At 43.9% G+C, this 22,281-nt stretch overlaps 1 protein-coding gene across 2 annotated transcripts in view; it reads left to right on the top strand.

The window, feature by feature from the left end:
- Window positions 1-1,174: 1,174 nt before the first annotated feature.
- PSD (pleckstrin and Sec7 domain containing) overlaps window positions 1,175-22,281 on the top strand; it is a 216,582-nt gene continuing 195,475 nt past the window's right edge. The window contains exon 1 of one of the 2 annotated variants that reach the window (XM_066598753.1): window positions 1,175-1,229. The gene's annotated coding sequence lies outside the window, so the exon portion shown is untranslated. Of the gene's footprint in view, window positions 1,230-13,499; window positions 13,517-22,281 lie in introns of those variants that run through there. The other variant, XM_066598754.1, reaches the window with a different exon arrangement.

Here is a 22,281-nt window from a genome sequence, read left to right as displayed (position 1 = left end):
AACAGTTTGCCATGATAAAAAAAACAAGTCCTCATACTTCCATGTTAATGGAAAATAAAAAATTATGGTTTTTGAAAAGTAGAAATGAGAATTCCCCAAAAATCATTGCATCCTTATATGGCCAAAATAGGCTGCATCCTTAATGGGTTGAAGAGAACAGCAGAATGAGGGAATTGTTAATAGTATGCGGCTATGTTGGGAAATCATGTAGACAAAAATGTATGTGTTTCGAATTCTCCAGAGAGAAATAGTGGCTAGAAAAAGTCCTAATGGCGGTCTGGGCCGGATGAAGATGAAAACGGAAAATGACCGTCACTAGCGATCACTGTAGGTAATTGCACGGTAATCACTATCAGGGGGCTGGTATCTGACCATTACATGGGGATTTCACTATAAGAGGTATACTAGAACTGAGTCGCTCTATTGTATATATTATTATTATACTGTCTCCAATATATGTATGTATATGATGTGTGTGTATGACATATATTTTTTTATTTTTCCGCTTCTACTCTGGATCTTTTAAAACTTTGGCAAAGCTACTGATTACTAATTGTGCATTGATGGGATATTTAAAACAGTAATGTAGCTAAAAGTAATTGACAAGGAGCAGCAGTGAAGTGAAGTGGGAGGAGTGGGGTAGAACTTTTACACCTTGGTCCATGAGCCTTTAGCTACACTCCTGCTACCTATCTGTTTGTCTGTCTATCAATCTATCTATCTTTTTTACAGATTAACGTATTATAGAATATTGCTTCCTCATACTTTAATATTTTTGTTTTCAGGGAAACTATCCAGACACCCCTGCGTTCTCCTTTGACTTTCCGTTTGTGTCATCGGTTCTCAGAAGATGGCATGGATTCATTCAGCAAACATTTTGAGAGTATTATGGAGTCCCATAGAGCCAAGGGTACCTCTTATTCCAGCCTTGATTCTATTGACATTCTTTCTTCATCGGCACAAAATCAGAACAGCTTCTTTACCTTTGACCTTCCAACACTGACCTCAGAAACCCAGAAGCAGATCTGCAAGAATGCTCAGCTTATTGAGGACAACTTTGCACCTTTGGCTCACCTGGAGCTGGACTCTGGGACGAGTTCCACTACCGAATCAGCCTGGAGTGAGAAAGAGGATGAAACCATAAATGCTACAAGAGTTGCACACAATGAACTGCACAGTCCCTCTCCATCTGAGAGCAGCCTAATTATTGCTGATGCCCTTGTACACAGGTAGGTCCTATAGGCACTACACCAGTTTGGGAACAATGATGCTTTCAAATAACTTGTTAGGGAATTCTCAGGTATTCGAGGAGGTGGGGTGTCCACCACCTGTATTATAACTTGGTTTTCTACAGACCCATAAAAGAACTTCCATAGAAGTCTGTGGGCCCGTACTTTACCTCTCTGTATGCCTCTAATTTCATAAGGTTTTTCTGTAGCATTCTGTACAAATCCAACAGAAAAAAATAGTGCGTGCTCCATTAGACTCTGTATGTGTGGGGGACATTCTCCTAATGCTTCTACGGAAGAATATCTCTGTATGCAAGATTTTGATGTTCTAGGCCAGGTTCCCACAGGGCACTTTGACACAGTTATTGATGTTTTCTTAAAGTGTGTTATTTTTCTTCTTCTTTTAATCAAAGCCAGGAGGGCATCCTTAAAGAGAAAAAGCATAAAGGCATCACTTATATTTATTTACTTATTACTTTAACTATTTATACACTACTATAAAAATTACAACATAGCAAAATGTTCACAGAGCATCACAAAGGGTCAAATAAACAAATATAATAAACAGTGGAGGCTGTCGTAGTCATTGGTGTAGCTACAAAGATTGCAGGGGTCACAAATGCAATCAGGTCCCTAAGCTAGGGGGGCCCACAGGCCCCCCTCGCCACACTATGATGCCTGCTATAGCCACCCATCATGGCTATAAGTGCAAAACTCATGCCACCTAACCCTTAAAGGGAATCTGTCACCTACGTTTAGTCCTATAAGTTAAGCTTATGGGCTAAATCTAAGTGACCCACTGAGTCCGGGGGTTGTAAGAGTTATATTTACCTTCCCTGACGTTCCTCCGCTTCAGCGCTGAAAGCTGCCACTCAGTGCATTGAGCAGTACTGCTAAGTAGTCCGCCTGTTCTAATTTTATAATGGGAGGACTACTTAGCAGCGTCACTCAATGTATTGAGCAGCGATTGCCAGTGCTGACACCGGGGAAACGACGGGGGATATAAGTATAACACTTAAATCCCCGGACTCTTTTCAGTCCATAAGTTTAGCTCATAAAAGTAGCTGGCAGAGTATTTTTAAGCTGACTGCTGTAGACACAGAGGAGAAGTTGGGCTTTGATGCATAAGGGTTCCATGATTGAGCAGCAGTGAGACAAAGTTCGAGTTTCTGTCACTGCCGCACCACTCAGTCACCTAACCCGGCAGCATCAGAGTTCGACTTCTCCTCTGTGTCTCCAGAGCTTACACTGGGCTGCAGACACAGACAAACAGTTGGGCTCTGACCCTTCTGGGGTAGGTAACATCACATTCATGCTTATAGCAATAATGGGTGGCCAGAAGACCTAGAACAGGGTAAGGGGACACTGTTACTAAGATACCACAATTGGGGCACAATTAATAAAGGGGCCACAATTGAGGGCACTGTTGATTAAGTGGCTTCTATTAATAAAAGTGCCACATATGGGGGTACTATTAATTTGTGGGTGCTATTACTAAAGGGGCCGCATTTGGGGGTAATGTTTTGAGGGGCTATATTTGGAACACCATTGTTATAAGGTGCAACATTTGAGGGCAGTGTTACTAATGGACCACATTTGGAGACACTAGTAATAACGGTGCTATATTTGGGATCACAGTTAATAATTGGGCCACTTTTACTATAAGGGGCCACATTTGGAGACACGATTACTGTGTGATGGCACTATTATTGTTATTAAATGGATTGTCCATGTTATAATTTTTTTTAATTGATGCCTGAAAATAATAAAAGATCCTATACTTTCCCGGTTCCTCTCGCCAGTGACGTCAGGCTGCAGTCAGTTGGTGTACAGGGCGTCACAGCCTACTGCAGCCAATCACAGAGCTGAATGTTCAAACACTGAGCTCTTTGATGTGATGTCCCATATTCACGCTGACGGCAGCCTATAAGTACGGTGTCATAGGGGAGACTCGAGCTGCTGACGCTGGACTTGCAAAGACCCAGGAGAGTTGAGTATAGGATATTGTAGTACGTTTAGGCAGGCAGAGTATAAATTAAAAAAACTAAACTTGTAAATCCCTTTAATACTATACTATTATTCACTTATAGTATGGTGGTATAATTCGGTCATGGTATGGCAGTGTTATCTGGTCATGTTTTGACAATATTATCCAGTCCCATCTTGGTGATGTAGCCTGAGTAAGGTGCTATTTTTTGGACACGGTATGCAGTGATAGGTGCTCACAATATGGCGGTAATATGGAGCGTATTGTGCTGAACGTTTGCACCCAGGTCCATGACTCTGTAGCTCGCCCCTGGTAGTAGTAAAGATCCCTCCAAAACAGAAAAGATAAGTGCCAGCGTCAGCATGGGAAGGGTGTAAGCTGAATAGGGGGACTAAGGAAGGGCCATATCACATGTTGGGCTGCGATATACTGTATGTAGGGCATATTTTCACAAGCCATTAAATCAAAAGCATCAAAAACTAGTTTTCACATGCCCAATTTTTGGCCGTTTTCCCCCTTTTTCTTAATAAAATACTGTTTTCAGGCTCATGAGAACAGCCGTATAAGACCTCTATTTTCTAGAGTTTCTAAAGTGGTCCATGAAGCCTCAACTTTATCTCCACTTCCATTTTTTTATGGAGGCTCGCAGAGATGTTCTTTTTTTTGCATACAGTAAATGGGCCCCCCCAAAAAAATCAGTAATTTCTTTGGATGATGTATCTACAGAAGTACTGCAGAGCATTGCTTACAGGGAGGAACTGTTCTGTATATGCAGCACTTGTAGCCGGATATAGAGGTTGTACATGTCCATACTAAAGAGCCGTATAGGCTGTGTGCACAAGACCACGCCATGAACATAAGTCCAAAAGATTAAGGAGAGCATCTAAGGCTGCATTTAGACGGAACGATTATCATTCAGATAAACGTTCTAATGAGCAAAACTGAATGATAATTGTTCAGTTTAAACTGTGCTAGCGACTGAATGACGAACAAAAATCGTGCGGTTCTGGTTCGTTGATCAGTGCCGCTCGGGCACTTTTCGTGCAGTTTAAACAGTGATCGTTCAGTGTTTCACATAGGAATGTGAGTTAGGAGGGGTATCATCTCTCCTTAAGGAGAGCACCTAGAAGGCGAGTGAAGAGACTTATAAGGCCATGCAAGCTCTACTGGGAAATACATGCAAATAAGGAAGATGGAATAATACCTCTGCAGCGCCACCTATTGGATGGCAGCATTCCTTCAAATCAGTGCTTCAGCCTTTATACAGGTCTGTAGAGCAATGACTGGAAATTGAAAACCAAGCCAGAATCCATACACAGACAGCAGTTTCATGGTTTTTGCCCCTCATTAGTGTGCAGTAGTAGGATCCTGGCTAGTGAGAGGCCTGTGATATGGTTTTCAATTCCCAATCATTCCTCTACAGACCTGTATAAAGGGTCTGACATTGATTTGCAGGAATGCTGCCATCCAATAGGTGGCGCTGCAAAGCTATTGTTCCATCTTCCTTATTTGCATACATAGGAATGTGAAACGAGAAGTGAACAAGTACTGCACGATTCCTAACTATAATCATTCAGTTTATACAGGCAGCCTAAGCGCAAATGAGCTGGTGATGATGTCATCAGCTCATTCGGCCAGGCAAATGAGAATCGTGAGTTTCTCATTGTGTCTGAGAGGGCCTTACTCAATGAGCTGACAGCTGAATGTTTTTTTCTCCATATAGAAGGCATAACCCTAAATTTGAATTACCAAAACCTTGCAATTAAGCTGAGAAATCTCATGCCATGCGTTCAGATCTATGTCATTAGCTGTCTGTAGTATATCAACTAGGTCACTACGTGTATATTCAGGGGGTGAGGACTGAAGATAGAACATACCAGGGACTAAGCATAATGGGGAGATGTATGGATGGTATCGTAAGATGCATGAATTTAGGAGTTAGTGAAAAAGGTGCAAATTCAACCACATTTATAAAAATGTGGCAAAATAAATATCTCACTAGGCACACTAGACACTTTCTGTTCTTTATGGCCGCTATACATGTGCACTATGACTTGCGCCAACACAATGGACTTTCTCTAATAACTTTGGTACAATTTGGGACTCATTTATTGCCACTGTTGCCCTGTAAGCTGCATGGCTGCGAAACCCTGTAGCTTTCCTCACTCAGGGAAAGTCCAATTTGGGCTTTAAAGAGATTTTCCGAGAACCTCTGAAATTGGTGACAATGGGGGAGACACATTGCCTGTAAAAAAAACAATCCAAAATATTCCCTTCCAGCCACCCACTGCTACCCTGCTGCTGGCCACCACTCTGACCTTTGTTTACTTCCAGTTGCAGCGGTCATGTGGGTTGTTTACCCACATGACTGCCGCAGCCAATAGGATGCCGGCAGGGACATCAGTGACATCCCATAAACCTGATCTGAGGCTTCTAAATTCGAAACCAGTGACAGGTTTATGCCGCCTGTGAGATGACATGGCAATGGACCACTGAAGCAGTGGTCTTGCACAAGGGTGAATATATTGTGCCCAAAACTATATAAAATCAAAAACTCTGAAAAATAACCCTCATGGGCGCTGGTGCGAACCTTCAGCTTGCTCTCTTCCCTTAAGGGAACCTGTCACCAAGTATAAGCACCATAAACTAAGTTATGTTGCTCATACAACAGGTTCCCTGGAGGTATTTCTTATACTTACCTGCTTCATTGATCCAGCTGTGCATGCACACTTCCATTGATTGCTACTGGATTACGTGTGTGGTACCCCACGGCGACCAAGACACGAGGCCCACACTGAGGAGCAGGCAGGGGGAGAGGTGTCACTTGTCACAGTGGCTCTACCAGACTCCTCCCCGGAAGGGACGCATGGAACCTCAGCCAAGGCACCGCTAAGCCGCTTCCAGGCAACGCCAAGTGGCGGTTACCTGTGTAAGTAAAGTGGACTTAAAGTTGTCACGCGCGACGCCATCGTTCCATTCACACCAGCAAATCCTTGGCAGTTAAATAAGAGAGTCCACACACAGTTAAAGGGGTTGTCCCGCGCCGAAACTGTTTTTTTTTTTATTCAATAGGCGCGAGACAAACCCAAGGGATGGGTTAAAAAAAAAAAGGTTTAGTACTTACCCGAATCCCCACGCTGCGGCAACTTCTTACTTACCTTACCAAGATGGCCGCCGGGATCTTCACCCACGATGCACCGCGGGTCTTCTCCCATGGTGCACCGTGGGCTCTGTGTGGTCCATTGCCGATTCCAGCCTCCTGATTGGCTGGAATCGGCACACGTGACGGGGCGGAGCTACGAGGACCAGCTCTCCGGCACGAGCGGCCCCATTCTCCAGGGAGAAGACCGGACTGCGCAAGCGCGTCTAATCAGGCGATTAGATGCTGAAATTAGACGGCAACATGGAGACGGGGACGCTAGCAACGGAACAGGTAAGTGAATAACTTCTGTATGGCTCATAATTAATGCACGATGTACATTACAAAGTGCATTAATATGGCCATACAGAAGTGTATACCCCCACTTTCTTTCGCGGGACAACCCCTTTAACTTTTTATACCTCAATCACTGTGAACGGGCAGTGACTGGAAACTTTTCTCTGTACGTGCAGAAATACAAGTTCGTGCAGGAAGGACAGTGTTTCAGTAAATGGTCAGGGAGGAGAACACAAGATGACCCCTGGCCCACAGTCTACGTTATCTGTGGTGTTCCGCTCCTGAACACACATACACTCACACTCCAGGACTTTGAATAACTCTGGAGATGTACACAACACTCAGCTGACACTCACTCAGAACTTGCTTTGTAGAACACTACACGGCTCTTCACACCTTGCACTCCTCAGAAGTGGTTCCTAGAATGTTGGAAATCTGGAACCTATCCTCTTCTTCCAAATTTCATCACATGACAGTTGAAGGTACCTCCATGTGACCGGCATTCTCCCTCCTTTCACTACCGTTGAAGTAAATAGAAGACGACCACACCTTGCTCTCAATCACTCATACTTATAGAGGGTAGACATCACGTGACTAGACAGAATTGTTATTTTCTCCAGACATATCCCAGCCACTTTCAGACATTAACCTCTTGCATGCTGCAGCTGCAATACGCATGACAGCAGACAAGACACTTGGCACAGTGCATCCACATAAAAGACATGACATGTGTGACAATTATGGAAGGGCCAGAAATAGGTTTTTCGGGCCACTACACATGTGCCTACCGTGCAGTCAGCTGCCTGGTCCATGCTTGCTTTTGGGGGTGACAGCGCTAGATAAGGAAGCTGGGTAAATATAAGTGATACCTCTTCAGACTCCAAGGCGTATGAACACTATAACTTAGTTTCTGGTGTTTAGACCTGGTGACAGGTTCCCTTTAAGTAAGGCCCTGTTCACATCACATTATGGCCCTGCATTTTATTTGTATGGCAAGAAAAGCTCCTGATATATATCTCCAAAATACGGCTGGGACATACAGTAAGGTACATCGCTCATAAGCTTCCATTATGAAAAAAAAGTATACTAAACTGTATACTCTTTTTTTTTTACTATATATCTTTCACAGCGTCGTCTGTTACACTGTTCCTTACCACTAAAAAAAAAGCTATGCCTACATATACCAACCCACTGGAGGCTAAAATGACAATATTGACAATGCAATATTGTCAGCGTATAACGGTCTTTCCTGAGTCATTCTAACTTGAAACCAGATCCAACATACAGACAGTCCAGATCAACAGTATGATCTGAAGGTATTGATAAAGTGCCTCCCAACTATCCATAGCAACTCGCTGCTCAGGATACTGGGAAAGATGAATTCAATGTTTTAATTTCCCCTTCCTCCTTCATATCTGAGAGGCCTCTGATATGCATTGGGCTTCAGGAAGTCATTTGATCATGATGCCAATAAAATTAGCCAGTGACAGCTAGATGTTAATTGACCCCCCCTGTTTGTATTACTTTGGGTTAACATTTTGGGGTATCGGAACCAATGATCAGTTTTCGAAAGAGCCAGGGCCCATTCAGGCAGGTGAATTTTTGGTCTGTGTAAAGCCCATGTATTCCATAGACAGCACAGAAGCCCATTCAAGCCTACGAGTTATACACATGAGCGATTTTTCACATGGGCTGATGGTCCTTGTGGGGAAAAAAAGTTTCTGCATGTCCTATTTTTGTCCATTTTCTGTACATATTTTTCAAAACTGTTCAAATAGTTGGAAAAAACGTCAAAACACATAGGTTTTGACGCAATGTGCATGCTCCATTTTCTGGTTCAATTGCAATAGAAGTCTAGCAAAGTTTACTTCATAAGCATGAGACGGATTAGCTGCAGATTCTCTGCAGCGGAAAAATTCACAGCAAATCCACATTAAAAACTGCACCATTTGTTCCGCTATGGAAAATCCACAGCAAATCCGTCACATGAGACCATGACTTTAGCAATGAAAGAGAGTAAGGGCATCAACAGGCAAGCATGTTACGCAACAATTTTGTGCATAGGAAAATCCCACCCGCAAAGCGTTGAGAATAGAACCCATTGATTTCCAGGGATTAATTCTTACTCTTTCTTTTCACACGTGTTAAATTTGGCTATGGTATTATGGAATTATGCAAAAGTTGGCAGATTTAATGAGGATTTAGAGATGGAATCCATACCGAAATCCTCATCAAATTCTGAACACATGGACATAGCCTTACGTATGAGTTCACACGTTGCAGATTAGCTGCAGATTTTGGTTTAGATCTGCAGCAGATTTCACTCCTTCAATTTGAACTCCTGCTCTCCCGCGCTACTGCGCCGGAGAGCAGAAATTCAGGTACGGGTGTTCCGCGGATCCGGACGGCTTCCATAGGCTTCAATAGAAGCTTGTGGGAGCCGCCCCCGCGGGAGACCCGCACTAAAAGTGGAGCATGCCACGGGTGTTTTCCCACAGACGCAATCTGCGCCTCAGGGGAAAATGACATCCGCAGGTATTTAACTACCTGCAGGTGTCCAATGCATCCCTATGGGGCGCGGATCACGCTGCGGGAAAAACGCTGCGGATTTTAAATCACATTTTCCCCGTGGACATGAGGCCTTAGTCACAGCCAAGGACCTGGATGAGAAGAGAGAAGTGGTTTTTAACTGCTTCTGCCTTCTCCTTTACAAGCTACATAGGGCTCAGTGAGCGCTACATAGTGCAGAGAGAAAGCAGAAGTGTTACTTCTGCTATTCGACCCATCGATCATGTGACCACGGGATGCCCCCTGCTACGGCAATGCTGCAGGGTCTTAGCAGATCCCGATCACCTCTGATAATGATTATTGTCACTTCAGAGGGATGTTTTTCTCTGTAACTGAGGCTCCTATGGATACTGCTCCTATAGACACTCCATGTACAGTGAAAAAGTGTGAGATAAAAATATTTTTAAAAAAGACAATGTGAATGACTCCCAGGAGGTCCTACATGATAGTAAAAAAAACTGTTCTATAAATAAGTTTAAAAAAAAAAAGAGAAGCTGTAAATCACTGAATAAAATAAATGACTAGACACCAACCAAAACCCTCGCTATATGCACCTTGTAATCCAAAACTGTACAAACTATATATCAAAGCGTCCAAAAAAATGCCAAACCCATTTCAGAATTTTATTTTACAGTAAATATACTAATTTTAAAAATAAGCAACTATAAATTTTAAAAAATTGGTTTTTTTAGCTTTTTACCGCTAATAAAAAAAAAAACAGCAAAAGTCATTTTGGTATCTGAAGAAAAAACTATTGGGAAGTAAAACCACCGGGTAAAATCCCTAAAAAGTGTCTGCTGCTTTAGGAGCAAAACAGCCTTGTCCTTAAGGGGTTTTCCAGGATTTGGGGCTCCTACCCACTTGCGTTTTTTTAACGCTGCGTTTTTTAACACGTATGTCAATGGGACTTTCTAATGTTAAAAACGCATCATGAGTTTGTGGTTTGCGATTTTTGCAATTGGGTGGGAACCTTTAAAAGAATATTCTGTGTCTTGGAAATGTATAAAACAGAAAAACCTCATATTGACCTGCTTCAGTGGTGCCCTGTCCAGCTCTGAAGCCCCGGAGCCCACCGCTAGAAGCCCTGAAGATCGTGCTATTTGTAAAAAATAGAGACAGAAAGTAATCCTTTTTTTGAAAACTCATTGAAAGCAATGGGGAAGAAATGGAAACGTTTAGTTCCGTTTATCCTCTTCAAAACTGGAGCAGAGCGATGGAATTCTGTTGGAAAGCCCAAACGCCGCTGTGAAAGCAGCTGTTGTTACATATTCGCTGCATTGAGCTCACTGACATTGGGTAGATGAAGATATCAACAACATATTAAATACAACTAGCATTTATTGATTGCTAGTAATGGTGTAATCTAGTCCTAGTGGCACTACAATGCTTTACATAAGTGCAAGTCCACAACCTGTCACTAGAGGGAGCCATAATTACGAGGAAGAAATCTCTTACTCCAGAGCCGCAATAAACGAGTCATCCATTGAATGAATAGTCAGTCGGCGGTACGTGATCGGCATAGTCTTCTCACACAGGTTCCTTTATTAATAGCATTATGTCTAATGTGTCTATGACAAGTGACAGCCATGATCTGTATGGAAGCACTACAAATCCCAAGCTGAAATATCCTGCTTGTATGATAAATGCCCAGCTACATGATGGCACCCGCAGGTATAGAAAAAGGGAATTTAATCCTTCGGTATTGCCTTGAGTTAAGATGAATATGTAGCGCACCACTACAACTGACATAACTACACCAGAGAGTACTGAACATTCTAGAACACAAGGTAACACAGTGTCATTCTTCTTCTTATGACCCATCGGTTCTCCTGGCATGTTCATTTTAATGAATACTTCCTCATACAATCATTCTGGAGCATCTTTTTCACATGGTGCGGTCAAATCACAATTTTTTGCTCCAATTATCATGAAATTGCAGCAAACAGCAACACTTTGCTAAAATATTTAATGTACTCTTGCAAAAACAATTGCTATTTGGCCCTCAAACTGTTAAGTATTAGTAGTGTCCAATTGTGTGGGGACACAACCTGTTGATAAGGGGAATGCTAACACACAATTATGAATTTATTCCTACAATTCCAGGAGGAATAACAGAGGAATGACACAATGCATATGGGAATATGGGGAATGCAAGCATTGTAATTACTAAAACAGACATATCAGGAGAGCAAGCTGGTGATCTTTAAAGGGGGCATGCCAGGCTTTTATTGTTGATGACCTATCTTCAGGGGATCCTGCCACTCGGGATCCCCGCCGATCCACTGATCCACTGGCCTGCTGTCAGTGCAGTGGGGCTGGACGTTGTCGTCGGTGGTCAGAGCCAGAAGTAGACGGCGTGATTATCCAGAAGTGCTGACTACCAGCCCTGACTACCGATGAGAATGTCCAGCCATGCTGCACTGACAGCGAGCTGGAGGATCAGCTGATTGGCATGGACCCCAAGTGGCAGACCCCCCATACATACATTTCATGCCGCATTCACATGGTTAAAAATTTGTTTTGAAAAAATCCAATGCAGATTTCATCACAAATCCGTGTCAGAAATCCATGTGGCTCCCCTGGATCTCTGACACAGATTTGCATGCGAATTACTCCCATTCAGTGTGGCTAATCTATGTGTGGATTTTCTGGTGCGGAATCTGCATAAAAAATGAGTGTGTCAATTATTTTCTGAAATGTGGATTTGAAATGCTTACATGGAAAGAGCCACGCCATATGAACTATGCTGTGGATTCCCATTGGATGCAATGCAGTCGTGTAGCTATAAGGGTTGCAGTTGCATCTAAGATCCTATGTCGGGTACGCTCGAAAGCCCCGCTCGCCACACTAACTGGTGCTGGCTGCCTGTCCTCTCCCCATGTGCATGCCACTGAACCTCCATTTGGTTTGGTGCAAGGGGTTCTAGGTTCAAGGAGACACTTTTACCTTGGGGACACTATTACTTTGAAGGAGACATGGTGGAAGCTCTATTACCTTGAAGAGGTTTTGAAGGTGGGGGCTTTAGTACATTAAAGGGGCCTTGAGCCGAAGGGGCACTATTTATTTGGGGAGGAGGCACAGGGGGCTGTATTAATATGTTGGGCCATAGAGGACGCGCATGTATTGTCAGGGGGAGAGAGAGACCACTGTTACCTTGCCGGGGACACAGAGGGACCACTGTTACTTGTCTGGGATGATTATTACTTTGAGGGGTATAGAGGGACCACTATTTCTTTGAGGGGCATAGATGGACCATTACTACTTTGAAGGGTGCGGAGGGGCCTTCATTACTTTGTAATGGGAATAGAATGATCACTACTACTTTGTAGGGGGCATAGAGGGACGACCATTACTTTGTAGGGGGCACAGTGGGCAAACTTTTACTTTGTCAAGTGCACAGAGGGACCACTATTACTTTGTTGGGGCATGCAGAGGCCACTATTGCTTTGTAGGGGGTACAGGGGGAGTATTATTACTTTTCAAGGGCACATAATGGGAATTATTACTTTGTGAGGGAACAAAGGGAAATCAAAGTACTAACGACCACTTGTCCATGAGTGACTGAGTGAGTTACATGCTCCGCCCCTGGTCACATGATAATGACATCATCACAGGTCCTTCATCCTAGTCACGATTTCACCTCAGTGAGCAGCTGAATCACCGGAGCTCTGAGCTCTGCCCCTAATCACATGATGGTATGGTCATCACAGGTCCTTTAATATTCTGACCAACTCCAACCGTCATCACTGGTCCTTCACTTCATCTGATGATGTCATTCACTATATTATAAGTGGCGTATTGCGCCACCAGAAACTCTGGTACTATGAATAATACTAATAACTAGTTACTGCTAAATGGAGCCTCAAGGGATATTGCTACAGCATGAGGACACTTGTTACGTCCGTCCAGGGCTGCCAACGGGACTCTGGTATCACATGGCACTAGAGCAGTCAGGACATGCCAGCTTGCTTTACGGATGGCTAGACGCAGGTACAGACAGACACACAAAGCCCTAACATCTGCCTACCAATGTACAAAGGGAACAGGTTACGGATCGGGCATCCGCCTACCAACTGAGGGTAGGACAAATAAATATGAACCGGGCTTTCAACAACCAGTGGACAGGTGGATGAAACATAGGACGGAATTCAGACATAAACCAACCACTGACAACACCCAAAACACTCACCAGCACACCTGCACGCATAAACAGATGGAATTGCTATAACAAGTGCAAGGAATTAGTTTGTGGATTGGCCAAGTCACTTAGTCCGCAAGCCCACTTCAAGGGTCCTCGTTGTCTCAAGGTCCCAACTCTAACAAGACAATTAACCCCAGGATACCTGCCTACAAGCAGGGTGATTGCTCCAATAGGGACAGTCCCGCACTGGAACCTAAGGACCTAACTAGCCCTAGAGGGTAAAATGATCCAAGCAGCCCAGCACACAGTTCACACTAACACAGCATGGAATGCATACAAAACGGAACAGGACTGATCACACCACGTCTGGCAACCAGCACAGACACACAGAATGCATCACAGCTCACACCCACAGAGCAATCAGCATGAATGCAAACACAAAGGGGAATGAGGAAACCAACTCCCTCCAGCCAGAAGGCTGATATTTATATGCAACAGTCCGGTAATGATTGGCTAGCTGGAGAACACCACACCCAGCCAGCCAACCATGCCACATCTTTTGCAGTGTGCTGCTGGAAACCCATAGAACTACAGGTCCAGGAAGCACAACCTAATGACACTATTACTTTGGACACAAAGGAGGCACTATTTATTGTGGTGGGCATTATGTGGAAATTATCTCTGTGTAGGGGCACTATTACTTTGTGGAGCACAAAAGGAGCACTGTTACTATGGTGGGGGCACTGAGAGGTACATCGGGGTGTAGTGACAGGATGGGGAGAGTGTGCAGAGAGTAATCAAGGCTGATAGAAGTGTTTATTATGGTCTGGAACCAGATACGGCAGTAAGGGAAAGTGAACAATTCCAGTAAGAAAGGATGTCACGTGTGATCACTGGAGGTAACTGCACTGTAATCACTATCATTGTTTAGAGCTGGTATCTGACTATTATATGGTGAATGCATTATTTTTTCTAGGTATACTAGAGCTGAGACGTTGTATCTGAGCTCACCATGTTATAAAAGTTGTCTATGCCATCTCCTATATGTATATATTTTTGTTTATTTTATGGTGGAAGGTTCCCTAATCATTTTAGACCCTCTAAACACCCTTGGCTGCTAATATTACATCAATGACTCACTTAAAGGGGTTTTTCGGGCACAACAATGGAAATTCTGAAATCTTGAAGTTACAGCCAAGTAGCGGCAACATTTTATTTGTCGCTCTGGACCCTCTTCTTCATCTGGTGCAGCTGCCAATCTTCTGCTGTGTTTATATGCATCACTTCAGCGCTAAACACAGCAACAGACTTAGGCTAGTTCCACACAGACGATTGCCATTTCCGTCGTGAGAAAATTGCGTCTTAGTTCACGTTATTTGTGAACATCAGAAATGCTTTTTTATAAATAATCTCGCATGGCATTGCTGCTGCCCACGATAAAAAGGGAAACATGGGAGGTAAAAAAACCGCAAATCGCCGAAAGATAGAGCATGCCACGATTTTTTGTTCTCACAACATCGCATCAGTGAAAAAACATCGCTAATGGGAAGGAAACCATTAAAAATCATTGGTTTCATAAATCTGCTTTTTTACTCACTCTAGCGTCGCACTTTATCGTCCGTGTGAGACCACATTTATGCCTTTTTCACACAGGTGACAACGATTTTGCCGCGAGCAAATCGTGACAAAATCGCGTCTTTGTTTCCAAGATTTTTCAGTGATATTGCTGCTTTTTTGTGAGAATGATCTTGCATCGCAGCCGCTTGCAATGAAATTGCAAGTTAAAATCGTGCTATTTTTTATCGCGAAAGTCAATAGGACTTTCTAATGTTAATTATGCATTGCTTCGCTCGAAAAGTGCAAGTTTGCGCGATGCGATAAACAAGGGGGCTCCATAGGGAAACATGGGCTACAAAAAAAATTACAAATCGCAGCACATAGAGCATGCCGCAATTTTTTTGCTCACAAGATAGCATCAGAGAGAACATCGCTAATGTTAAGGATCCCATTGGAAAGCATGGGCTTCACATACATGCGCTTTCTCGTGCTATGGCATCGTGGCAAAATTGCGTGATTTTATCGCCTGTGTGAAAGCGGCCTTAACTACAACTTTCAGCATGCATAGAACTTGTGTCTCAGCCAGCACTGTAGCTCCGCCCACAGCTTACAGGTCCTACAACTTACCTCCCTCTTCTCTGTTAGAGGAAGCTGCTGAAGCAGACAGACAGGAGCTTCCAATACTCTGAACTATACATTAGTAATACAGTGCAGTACTTCCGCTCCTGTCCACCCATCATGCACTGCTCACAGGATGTTGGAAGCTATGGAGAGGGAGGAAGTAGCAAATGTAGACAAGATGTCAGAGGAAGTGGAGATATTTTTCAGGCGGAGGGTCAGATTACATAGACAGAAAATGAAGAAAGTAGCTAGACCAGGTAGAGTGAACCTACTGTAAAATGACTTATTGTCAGGATGTACATTAGATATTAAAATGTTAGTCTGAGCGCGGAATATCCCTTTAAGAGACCCAGTGACTCAGCTGAATGTTTTGAGTAGACCATAGCCGGCAGCCATAAAGAGTAGTTCCAGTGGGTAAGGAGGCCCCAAGGTAAACTTTTCTACCATGAGCCTTTAGCTGCCCTTCTGACTCAATGAGAAAGTAAAAAGATGAGGATTTCAGAATCCACATTTAAAAAAAAAACCTTAGAGGAACCTAAGACATTTTGTGTTTATTTCAGATCTATGCCTATTTTATTGGTGTTGTCTAAATTGCAGGATAAACACATGGCCTAACGGCTCATTCACATGGGCATGATTTCACTACGCAGGCGATGCACATCGGTGTAATACATAGTGAATGAAGTCAATGAAAGTACATTGATTTTCATTGATCCATTCACATTATTTATACCAGATGCGTACATGAAAAAGATTGCAGCGTTCTCTATTTTACCACGTATCACGCATGAACACCCATACTGTTCTCTATCGGTAGCGTATGCAACACTGTCCATACACAACACATTGCGTATGGGTGACTTTGCACACGGAACTTTGCTATGCGACAAAGTGGGGAATTAAAAAAAAACAAAAACGAAACAAGTCACACTGTATAATTTTAAAAATTATATACTCACCTCTTTAAAAATACCCGCCTCCTGAAAGGGCTGTGCTGATTGGCTGACTACTCAGCCAATTACAGGCACCGCACAGCAATTCATCAATGAATGAATTCATCAGCAGCGCCGAGCCTATTGAAAGCAATGGGATAGCATCCTGGACTTCTGCCACAGCCCGCGGGGATGAAGAAAACCCCTGTCACAGCTCTGGCAGAAGTCCGCGATATACTCTCTATGTTTCCAATGGGGCTGGCGCTGCTGCTGGCCGCATTGAAAACAATGAGTGATATCGCAGATTTTTTTCTCTGCGATGCGAGGTAGAGTGAAAAATCGCAAATGAGTATGAAACCATTAAAAATCATTGGTTTCATAATCATCGCTCTCACATCACAAGGAAAATATCGCTAGTGGGTAAAAGCCCTGAGAGTGGCCTAAGGGCGCCTTTACACTCGCAATCAAATCGCGTGTTTTTTGAGCGATGCAAGAACGAGTGAAAACGCAGATTTATGAAATCAAAGATCTTCAATGGTTTCATTCCTATTTGCAATGTTTTAACTCATGCGATGTGGAGTGAAAAAAATATATTAAAAATCACACCATGTTTTGTCTTTCTGCGTTTTGCGATTTTTTTTATGTCCCAGGTTTCCCTATGGAGCTTCCTTTTTATCGTATCGCAAAGCATGACCCTGCCATTTTCGTGCAGTGCGTTTTTATCATTAGAAGCTCCTATTGTCTATTGCGAGAAAAAACGCAAGTAGCAGTGATGTTTTTGCAAACAAATCATAGCTGACGCTCAGACACCTCATGAACACAATTGCCATTTTGCCTCCATTTTCTCGTGGCAAGATCGCGATGGCCAGTGTGAACGCGCCCTCACCCTGCTGCTGTGCAGTAGTTCACTTGTAGTTGCTGCATGGTGTGAGGAGGGGTATTATAGCATGGGGGTGCTTCTGTGTTAGGGGAGGTGAGGGACCTGCTTAGTGACAGCGGTGGCATTATCACATTACTAGGCATATGTAATACACAGCCCCCTACCCTCATACAGCTGGGATGAGCGCGCTGCCTCATACTAACACCCACTCACCCAGACGTGCCAGCATATACGCAGGACAGCAAAAATAGCTGCAGATGACTCTGACCACTGGCTTGTGAAATCACAGCTTGGTGGCCGCTAAATTTGAAACATTGGGGGCTACATTACAACACAGTGACATCTACCTTGGAGTTCATTTTATAATACACCAGTAAATATATAATGAGCAATTCAGTCATAACCTCCCCCCCTGGGTTACATGTACTGATTAGCCCAGTATTGCCTGTTTTTATGTCCCTAATGCATTTACCATATATAAAGGAAAGTCTCCCCTACGATACTTTTTACGGTTTATCACCAGAAAATGATGTAAGAACTTTGTGTTTAGGTTAGGCTGCTTTCACATCGAGGGTTCTGTCTTATGAGAGCAGGAAAGGGGAATCCTCTGGCCGAACGGGCCCGTCTTATGACAGAAATAAATAGCACCGAATGGCCCCCGTTGACTATAATGGGGTCCGTTTGGTTTCCATTCAGCTGCATGGCGTTTTACCGGAAGAAAAAGTCTTGCATGCAGCAATTTTTGCACACGTAATAGTCAATAAATAGAATCCATTGTTTTCAATGTGTTTATTCACATAAGCGTATATTTTCACACAATGTTCGATCACATGAAAAAATATGCAGCATGCTCTATTTTGGTGCATATTATACAATGCAATAGGCTATTCAAGTGAATGGGCCGGCACAAATACATAGGAAACCTGCAAATCGGTGAGCCATTATGTGTACTTTTTTTGTATGCACAAATACACTGAGCATTTGCGCACAACAAATACCGCAGTGCAGCGGGCGTGGAGCAGGCCCATGGCTGAGCAGATGGCAGGGGTAGAGATGTCACTTGTCACGGTTGCTCTACCATCTCCTCCCCCGTAAGGGATGAAGGAGACCCGTCCAGGCCACTGCTTAGGGGGAGACTTCAAGGAGAACAATGAACCGAGCTGGGGTTCAGAATTTACAGTTTGATGTCACGTGATGCCACCATTCTTTCCTCTGCCGTGAAGCTGGATGATGGAATGATAGTCCACACACAGACTATAGTAGAAAACAGAGCCGGGAATGGTCAGCAATGTTGCTTTACTTGTAAACTCCAACACTTAACTGTCCAACAGTACATAGGTAATAGCAAAACACTGGTATAAGCAAAGTTGGTGGCGTGGCTGGGAGGCAAAACTCAGGATGAATATCGGGCCCACAGTCCCAGTTATCTGTACAGCTCTGCTCCTGGAAAACACACTCCTCGTGCCAACGGATTCTCAACCTGTTGACACTCACACTTTCAAGAACTGTCAGCGTTGCGTGGCGATCCCCTCTCCTGTGCTTAGTGGGAAGAATTCCTTGGGGTGGTGATCTCTCCCCCCCCCCCCCCCCCCGCTCACCCTCGCCACCCCCCGCATGGTGTTTAGACGAGTAGTCAGTTACTCATAAAATCCAAAGCTCGCTCGAGCATCAGCCTTAAACGAGCGTGCTCGCTCATCTCTTGTAATGAGTCCTTAGGCAGGCGTGGAAAAATGCTGCAAAGTAAAAATTCTTTCAAAAGTAACAGTGTTTGCATTTTGTTAATTGACAAAAATAAACAATAAAGTGACTGAACAAATGAGAAATCTATATCAAATTAATATTTGGTGTGACCGCCCTTTGCCTTCACAACAACATCAATTCTTCTAGGTACACTTGCACACAGTTTTTGAAGGAACTCAGCAGGGAGGTTGTTCCAAACATCTCGGAGGACTAAGCACAGATGATCTGTGGACATCGGCTTACTCAAATCCTTCTGTCTTTTCATGTAAGAAAGAACATGCTGTGATTTCTTTTGCTCACGCAGCATCGCATGAGTGAAAACATCGCAAATGAGAATGAAACCATTGAAAATCATTGTTTTTTCACTCACAATCGCATTGCAAGAAAATCATGCGATTACCAACCTCCGAAGGATGGAGGGCTGAGCCAAACTTGAGCCGGCTACCTGAACCATGTGGGCATTGAACTTGCAACCTTCAGGTTGTGAGCAATATCACAGATTTATTTTATTGCAACTTGACTTGAATGAACACATTGAAAATGAGAATGAAACCATTGAAAATCATTGGTTTCATAATCATGCGTTTTCACTCGCTTTGCACAAAAATCTATCGCAAGTGTGCAAAAGCCCCAAGGCCTCCTTCACACGGGCGGCACGGCATCGCCGCGAGAAAATCGTAGTAATATTGCATCACTGATCCATGTAATATTGCTGCGCCATCTCGCAGCAATACCACAAATTTGTAGCGCTGCAAAGTCCCGCGACTTTGTAGCACCACATATGAGGATTTTCGGGGGTGGCTTGAAACATAAGCACTGCCCTGAAAATAAGCCCTAACTGCAGAAATAAAATATAAAAAGTATACTTCACTTAGAAGCGTTGTCTGGGGCTCCCCTGCAGCTTCTTCCTGGTCCCCGCCACTGGTGTTCTTCATTTCTTCTGGCCAGAGATTGAACAGTCCCCACTTCCTGGAAGCGCTGGCTGTGATTGACTGACGTCTAGCCAATCAGTGCCAGCGCTCGATGAATCGCTGTGATTGGTTCATCGAGCGCTGGCTGTGATTGGCTATGAGTCAGTCAATCAGAGGCAGCGCTTCCAGGAGGCGGAGATTTTTCAATCCCCGGCCAGAAGAGATGAAGGAAAATAGTGTCGGGGAGCAGGGAAGAAGCTGCAGCTGGGCTGACAGCGCTTCTAAGGTGATGTATACTGTTTTTTTATTTTTAGGGTTTTATTGTTAGGGTTTTGACATTAGGATTTCCTAATGTCAAAGTTGCATCGCACCGCATGAAAATCACGTTTTCGTGCGATGCAACAGAGAGGAAGGCTCCATAGGGAAACCTCACAAATCAAGTGCATATCGCCCGACCCGCGAGGTTTTTGTGTCGGGATGTTGCATGCTCCTCGAATGAATGACGGGCGAAAGCTACCTGTGATTGGCTGAGCACCTCAGCCAATCACATTCAGCTCTTTCAGCAGGCGGGGATTTTAAATCCCCGGCTGCGGATGGATCAGCATCACAGTGCAGGGGACACCAGTAGAATTGAAGCATACCAGCAGGAGAAGATGCGGATGTGCCCCGGCAGCTGAAGGGAGGTGAGTATCTATTTTTTTTTTTTTTTTTTAAACCACTTTTACTTGATTTTCAGGGAAGGGCTTATATTTAAAGCCCTTCCCTGAAATCAATTGCAGAATCCTCTACCACAGCTGACATGTGTGGCAGCTGCGGTAGAGAATCGAAGAATTCCTCTGCTGCATCTGTCACAGATGTGGCAGATGTAGCAGCAGGGAATTCTTTTAACTAGCGAGGATGAAGGAAACATCTGCCGCATGCATCAGATGTGTTCTTCATTCCAGTGGGGATGACGGCAGTACAGTACAACACTTTATTCCCTACTGTGCATAAAGTTGTTTTGATGGTAAATTTATTTAATCAGATTTGGACTGGTGATAATTTTTGTCCCCCTGATGAACCAACATTTTCAGGGGAAATGCATTGGACCAAGTAAGGATCCTAGACAGGTTCATCTTGTCATGGTGGGTGCTCTGTGTTAATTTAGGGCTTGAAGATAGTTCATTGTAGATATCCCATTGTCCCTCAGTTTCCTACCACTCCAGTAGTATTGACTCTATTCCATGTCTTATAATATATCTACCATATAGGTGCTTGAGGGTGGCTTCACTCAAGCATGTTTTTGTGCGTGCATACACACGCACAAAAACACGCTTCTATTTGCAACAATGCATTCCCTATGGTGTATTCATATGTCCGTGCTTTACAGGCATGTGCCTGTAAAGATAGGACATGCGTGCACCATAGGGAATGAATGCATTGTTTTCAATGGAGCCTTGGCTGCTGCCAGTGGCTCCATTGAAAACAATGGTCTGCTGGCACCCCTGCATTCTTTTTCAGGGAAGGGCTTTACATATAAGCCCTTCCCTGAAAAAAGAAAAATTTTAGTGTAAAAAAAAATATACTGACCTGTCCGCCGCTGCTGTGACCCCCGCGGGGATGAAGAACACATCTGCCGCATGCGGCAGATGTTTCCTTTATCCCTGCTAGTTAAAAGAATTCCCTGCTTCTACATCTTCCACATCTGTGACAGATGCAGCAGAGGAATTCTGCAATTCTCCTGCTGTCCCCTGCACTGTGGTGCTGATCTATCAGCAGTCGAGGATTTAAAATCCCCGCCTGCTGAATGAGCTGAATGTGATTGGCTGAGGTGCTCAGCCAATCACAGACAGCTCTCCCCGAATGAATGACGGGCGAAAGCTGCCTGTGATTGGCTAAGCACCTCAGCCAATCACATTCAGCTCTTTCAGCTGCGGATAGATCAGCACCACAGTGCAGGGGACAGCAGGAGAATTGAAGCATACCAGCAGGAGAAGATGCAGATGTGCCCCAGCAGCTGAAGGGAGGTGAGTATCTATTTTTTGTTTTTGTTTTTTAAACCACTTTTACTTGATTTTCAGGAAAGGGCTTATATTTAAAGCCCTTCCCTGAAATCAATTGCAGAATCCTCTACCGCAGCTGACATGTGTGACAGCTGCGGTAGAGAATTGAAGAATTCCTCTGCTGTATCTGTCACATGTGGCAGATGTAGCAGCAGGGGATTCTTTTAACTTGCGGGGATGAAGGATGCGGCAGATGTGTTCTTCACTCTCACGGGGGACACAGCAGCGGCGGACAGG

This window comes from Eleutherodactylus coqui, chromosome 4 (assembly GCF_035609145.1).
Source record: "Eleutherodactylus coqui strain aEleCoq1 chromosome 4, aEleCoq1.hap1, whole genome shotgun sequence".
In the NCBI taxonomy this organism is placed as follows: Eukaryota; Metazoa; Chordata; class Amphibia; order Anura; family Eleutherodactylidae; genus Eleutherodactylus; species Eleutherodactylus coqui.
This window is presented reverse-complemented; position numbering and strand designations above follow the sequence as displayed.